Below are 6561 nucleotides of genomic sequence, written 5' to 3'. Positions count from 1 at the left end.
GCCCAGACTGGAGTGCAGTGGCATGATCTCGGCTCACTGCAACTTCTGCCTCCCGGGTTCAAGCAATTCTCCTGCCTCAGCCTCCCAAGTGGCTGGGACTACAAATGCACACCACCACACCCGGCTAATTTTTGTATATTATAGTAGAGATGAGGTTTCACCATACTGGACAGGCTGGTCTCGAACTCCTGACCTCGTGATCCGCCCGCCTCGGCCACCCAAAGTGCTAGGATTACAGGCATCAGCCAATGTGCCCAGCCAACAGTAGGTCTTTAGTAGTTAAGTTTTTGGGGAGTCAAAAGCTATACATAGGTTTTTGGCTACACAGAGGTTCAGTGGGCCTAACCCCGCACATTGTTCATTGGTCAACTGCATGTGTCTGACACCTGTAGATAGAATAGGCACAGCTGCTCTCAGCCAGAGGTATCTGGCCAAAAGGTTTCAACTGCCCTGGGTTTTACCTGCCATATATGCTGCTGAGACCAACGTGTAGCCCATCTGTAACCCAGTCCCAGCACGTCAGCATGCACAGACATGGCAGGGAAGCTCAGCAGTGAGGTATAAAGAACAGCAAAGGAGGCTGCCTTACAGAAATCAGTTTAAGAGGCTAAAAACACACACTGGGAAAAAATGACACATGGGGAAAAGATCAAGTCATTTCTAGCTGCCCTTGGAACCAGACCCTGCAACCTTTGGAACAACTCCAAGTTTCTACTTTCAGGCCCCACATCTTGTCAACAGTGACCTATCATTGTAACTGATTTCATTCCTTAACCTTGCCTTTTCTTTAATTTCATTTCCCCTGCCATCTTAACCATCCCTTGTACTGCTTGGGAGCTGAAAAGCAAGGAAGCCTTACACCCTACTCCACTGCTGGCTTTTGCCTGAAGACACTTGAGTCTCCCAGACCAGGACTAAACTCGGGAAAGTCACGAGAACAGCTAAAAACAGCTTCGCATGGCTCAGTATTTGAATGGAAAATTCTACAAGGGTGACTGATTTACCCTTCAGGAAAACTGTTATGATTTTTCACCAAGGCATGAAGGAGGTTAGGATTGCAATGATCATAGGAATTTGAAGTTCACTTTATTCCTAATAAGGAGAAAACTAGAAAGAGACATATTTATGAATCCTTCAAGGTAAAAACAAAAGAACATGAAACCCTGTCAGACACTCCTAAATCTGTCAAGCTCAGGAACACAAAAGGTAGTATTTAAAGCAGCAGAAATCACTAAGGAAGTTTGGAGTGAGCTGGTTTGATGTGGATTTAAACAAAACTCCTAAGTTTCTAGGTGGTCAAATGTACATAGCACAGACCAATGAGCACCCACAAAAATGGAGACCACAGCCAAGGGACAGCTCTTGTAAAATGGAAAAAAGCCAAAAAAGTAAAAGCAAAAAGCACCAACCAGGACTTCAGCACAAACCCTTCAGCTCATCGTGCAAGAGCTGAGAGGAAAAGGACATAGACTAGAAATACAAGATACAGTGTTATTAGAAAGGAGGGAGCTGTACCCACTTGATTCTTAGAAAGAGGGATGATGGTTTACATAAAATTGCAGAAAAGGAATCTAATCACAGTAACTACATATTAGGATTAAATTAAATTGCTTGGTTTGTTTATTTATTTTCTCAGCAGCTCTCTGACCATCCCATTTATTTATTTATTTATTTATTTATTTGAGACAGAGTTTTTGCTCTGTCGCCCAGGCTGGGGTTCAGTGGTGCAATCTCAGCTCACTGCAACCTCTGCCTCCCAGTTTCCAGTGATTCTCCTGCCTCAGCCTCCTGAGTAGCTAGGGTTACAGGCGCCCGCCACCACGCCCGGCTAATTTTTTGTATTTTTAGTGGAGACGGGGTTTCACCATGTTGGCCAGACTGCTCTCGAACTCCTGACCTCAGGTGATCTGCCTGCCTCCACCTCCCAAAATGCTGGATTACAGGCGTGAGCCACTGCACCTGGCACCATTAATTAATTAATTTAATGTTTTATTTTATTTTATTTATGAGATGGAGTCTCACTCTGTCACCCAGGCGGGAATGCAGTGGGGTGATCTCAGTTCACTGCAACCTCCGCATCCCAGGTTCAAGCAATTCTCTACTTCAGCCTCCCGAGTAGTTGGGATTATAGGAGCCTGCCACCACACTCGGCTAATTTTTTTGCATTTTTAGTAGAGATGGGGTTTCACCAAGTTAGCCAGACTGGTCTTGAACTTCTGACCTCATGATCCACCTGACTCAGCCTTCCAAAGTGTTGGGATTACAGGGCTGAGCCACCACACCCGGCCTATTTTATTTTATGAGACGGAGTCTTGCTGTCGCCCAGGCTGGAATGCAGTGACGTGATCTCGGCTCACTGCAACCTCCGCCTCCTGGGTTCCCGCAATTCTCCTGCCTCAGCCTCCCAAGTAGCTGGGATTACAGGCACACACCACCACACCTGGCTAATTTTTGTATTTTTACTAGAGACAGGGGTTTCACTGTATTGACCAGGTTGGTCTCAATCTCCTGACCTCAGGTGATCCGCCCACTTCAGCCTCCCAAAGTTCTGGGATTACAGGCATGAGCCACCAGGCCCGGCCCATTTATTTATTTTTTAAATGAGTCTTAGCTATTTTCTTGGTCACAGGATTTAGGAGTTACAGACTTAAACTAACATTTTGTCCATATAGTGTGTCCTTAATTCGATGTCAGACAATTTCATCTCCTAATAGACCCTATTTAAAATCCAAATGTAATCATCTTGACACTGACACTTACTAGCTGGGTGTCCTTGGGCAAGTAATACAAACTCCATATCCCAGTGTCCTCAGCGATTGCAACAATCTTAATTCAAAGAAATAATGTCCAAAGGGCACTTAGTCCTCTTCTAAGAAGATATATCAAAGGCCAACAAGCACATGATGTCCAACATCATTGTTAATTAGGGACATGCTAATCAGAACTATAAGAGGATACCACTTCACACTCACTAGAAGGGCTAAACTAAAAAAGATAGACAATAACAAGTATTGGCAAGGATATGAGAAAATTGGAACCCTCAAAACTGGAACACCACAGGTGGGCATGCAAGATGTTGCAATCCGTTGGAAACCAGTTTAGCAGTTCCTTAAAATGTTAAGTATAGAATTAACATAGCGGGCTGGGCGCAGAGGTTCAACCTATAATCCCAGAACTTTGGAAGGCTGAGGCAGGCGGATCATTTGAGATAAGGAGTTCAAGACCAACCTGAACAACATGACAAAACCCCGTCTCTACTAAAAATACAAACAAATTAGCTGGGTGTGGTGGTGTGTTCCTGTAGTCCCAGCTGCTTGGGAGGCTGAGGTAGGGGATCGCTTGAGCCTGGGAGGTGGATGTTGCAGCGAGCCCAGATTGTGCCACTGTACTCCAGCCCGGGTGACAGAGCGAGACCCTGTCTCAACAAAAAAAAAAAAAAGAGAGAGAGATTGAGAGAGAAAGGAAGTAAGGCAGAAAATACCAATTTAATTCATGAAGATACGGAGCAACGGGAATCCTCATGCCCTGATGGAGGAGTGTGAATTGGTATGACAACATTGAAAAACCAACAATGTCTACTAAAGTTGAGCGTATCTATATCCTATGACCCAAAATTCCATTCTCCAGTATTTACTCAACAGAAATGCAGTATATTCATCAAAAGACACCTAAGTCAAGATTCGCTGCGGCCGTATTCAGAATAGAGCCAAACTGGAGACTGTTGGTGGGCATTCCACCAACAGCAGGGTTTCTCAGCCTTGGCACTACTGGCATTTTGGGCTGGAAAATGCCGTGTTGTAAGGGCTGTGTGTTACAGGATGTGCTGCCCTGTGCACTGTAGGATGTTAAGGGGCACCCCTGGCCTCTACCCACTAATGCCAATAGCACCTTTTGCTTCCCTCCCTTGACCTCTGACAACCAAAAGTGTCTTCCTGCCAGGCGCAGTCGCACACGCCTGCAATCCCAGCACTTTGGGAGGCTGAGGCACGTGGATCACGAAGTCAGGAGTTCAAGACCAGCCTGTCCAACATGGTGAAACCCTATCTCTACCAAAAATACAAAAGTTAGGCAGGCGTAGTGGCACGAGCCTGTAATCCCAGCTACTCAGAAGGCTGAGGCACAGAATTGCTTGAACCCAGGGGGTGAAGGTTGCAGTGAACTGAGATCACGCCACTGCCTTCCAGTCTGGGCGACAGAGCGAGATTTCATCTCAGAAAAAAAAAAAAAAAAAACTCGTCAAATATGGGTTCTTCTCTCTATGCAGCAGTGAGAATGAATGAAGAAGAAATACAACTGCCTGCAACAAAAAAAGGTGAATCTCACAAGCATAATGTTGAACAAAAGCAAGCCAGATAGAAAAAATAATGCATGCTGTATATTTCCACTTATACGAAGTACAAAAACAAGGTTTTATATATCTAGATTATACCAGGAGTGGGAGGCGGCTGCCCTGGCAAGTGGAGTGGATGGTAATAACAGTGTACCAGGAAAGTATGAGTGATGACGCTGATAGCTGGCATTAGGTGCTAGACTCAGAAGGTCACTGCTGTTTGCCCCCAGTCACTCAGGTAGCAATTGCTGACCTGAGACCTGAATGTGAATGGCTTGGCTCCCAAGCTCTTGCTCTTTTGTGCATCCTTTTGTAGTGCCCTTTCTGGGAGGCCCAGGAACATCTTGGTGTCAGGGCCCAGATCCGCTTCATGGAAAAATCCTGAGACATAAGGAGAACTGTGGTGTTCACTTTCATTTATTTATTTTTAACTTTTTAGAGAGAGAGAGTCTCATTCTGTTGCCCAGGCTGGAGGGCATGGAGTGCAGTGGCAAGATCTTAGCTCACTGCGGCCTCAAACTCCTGGGCTCAAGTGATCCTCCTGTTTCAGCCTCCCAGATTTTGATCTCTAAATACCATTCTCTATTCAATAGAACCAGGGCTTCCTTCTTGGAGAGAATGGCTGATTGCAAGACTGGGACAGGTTAAGTGCAGGATTAGCTTGGAACATCTGTGCCGAAAAGAATCATGGGGACTTGTTGAAAGCACACACAAGCCAGCTTGAACAGGCTTTCACTGGCCAAGTCTGGGACAATTCGAGCAGTAAAGTAAGTAAAAAGAGTAATGGATTATAACCCATTGAATAAATAGAAATCTAACCCCTAGAGATATAAATAAACAAGCCAACACACAGAAGAAGAGATGGCTCTACCTTATAGTTGAATGTCAACTAATAAACATAGAAGAAGGACGAATTTTAATTAAAAATCACGATTTGGTAACTATCACAGTAAAAATTGAGTCAGGCAAGATCCAATGAATGGCAAAACTGGGGAGTGATTATTTGATAAATAGGATATCTACTTGGTAATAAATAAAAACACTTCCTAGCTTTTCACTGGAGAAATGTATCAGGTACTATCTTAGGCAACTGATAAAAAGTCATCATCATCATAAGGCTCTACAGCATTATTTCTGCCATGTGTTTCCCTAGAAGGTATAACCTAAATCTAATCGTGAGAAATCACCAGAGCTGTACTCTTCAGAAATGAGAAGATCTTACAAGACAAAGACAGACTGAGAAATTGTTCCAAACTGGAGGGGACTAAAGAGATATGATGGCCAAGTTTAGCTCAAGATTCTTGATCTGATCCCAGATTCGTGAAGGACATGATGAGTATAACCGTGCATACTGGAATAGGGTCTGTGGATTAAATAGTAATGCTACTATCACTTGATAGTTGTACTGTGGTTACGTGGGGGTGGGTGTCTTTGTTGCTAGGAAATATGCTTTGAAATATTAAGGGATAACTTGCCAATAGTTTAAGAAAAATATATGAATAAGAGAGAGAGGAGAATATGATTAGGCAAGTGTACAAAATATTATGGTTTGGGAAACATGGGTAAAAGGTATACGAGAGCTCTTTATACTATTCTTGTAAGTATAGTAAGTTTGAACTAGTTTAAAATAAAAGGTTGAAGGAAATCTTTGTGATCTCGGGATGGCAAAAATTTCTTGAGGTAGGACATAAAATCATGAACCATAAAAGAAACAAAAAGTATAATGATTCCATAAAGCATATTTTTATATGTGGATGGGTATGTCATAGATTACCAACATATTATTAATGTTGATTATCTCTGGAAAACGAATGTAATACAGGGAAGGATGAGGAAGTATGGATATGTTTTATTTTTCTTAATCTTTTGTGTACTGTTTAAATTTTTAAAATAAGGATATACTACTTTCATAAAAACCAGCTTTAAAATATAAATAATAAATAAAAGATTGAAAACCTCTCTGAGATCTTTCAACATTTTATAGATCTTCAAAGAGCAGTATTTTCTTTTCTTTTCTTTTCTTTTCTTTTTAAGACTCTGTCACCCAGGCGATCTTGGTTCACTGCAACCTCCACCCCCTGGATTCAAGCGATTCTCCTGCCTCAGCCTCCTGAATAGCTGGGATTACAGGCACCCACCACCACACCTGGCTAATTTTTTTTGTATTTTTGGTATAGACAGGGTTTCACCATATTGGCCAGGCTGGTCTCAAACTCCTGACCTCAGGTGAT

At 43.1% G+C, this 6561-nt stretch overlaps 1 protein-coding gene across 1 annotated transcript in view; it reads right to left on the bottom strand.

The window, feature by feature from the left end:
* Positions 1–3795: 3795 nt before the first annotated feature.
* Positions 3796–6561, bottom strand: part of LOC105526629 (N-acetyllactosaminide beta-1,6-N-acetylglucosaminyl-transferase) — a 22151-nt gene continuing 19385 nt past the window's right edge. The window contains exons 2-3 of the mRNA XM_011962675.1: positions 6532–6535; positions 3796–3810 (exon numbers count right to left, since the gene is read on the bottom strand). The gene's annotated coding sequence lies outside the window, so the exon portion shown is untranslated. The remainder of the gene's footprint in view (positions 3811–6531; positions 6536–6561) is intronic.

Source organism: Colobus angolensis, unplaced genomic scaffold (assembly GCF_000951035.1).
Source record: "Colobus angolensis palliatus isolate OR3802 unplaced genomic scaffold, Cang.pa_1.0 Scaffold6, whole genome shotgun sequence".
Taxonomy (NCBI): Eukaryota; Metazoa; Chordata; class Mammalia; order Primates; family Cercopithecidae; genus Colobus; species Colobus angolensis.
Note: the sequence above shows the minus strand (reverse complement) of the source record. Positions and strands in the feature narration are given on the sequence as shown.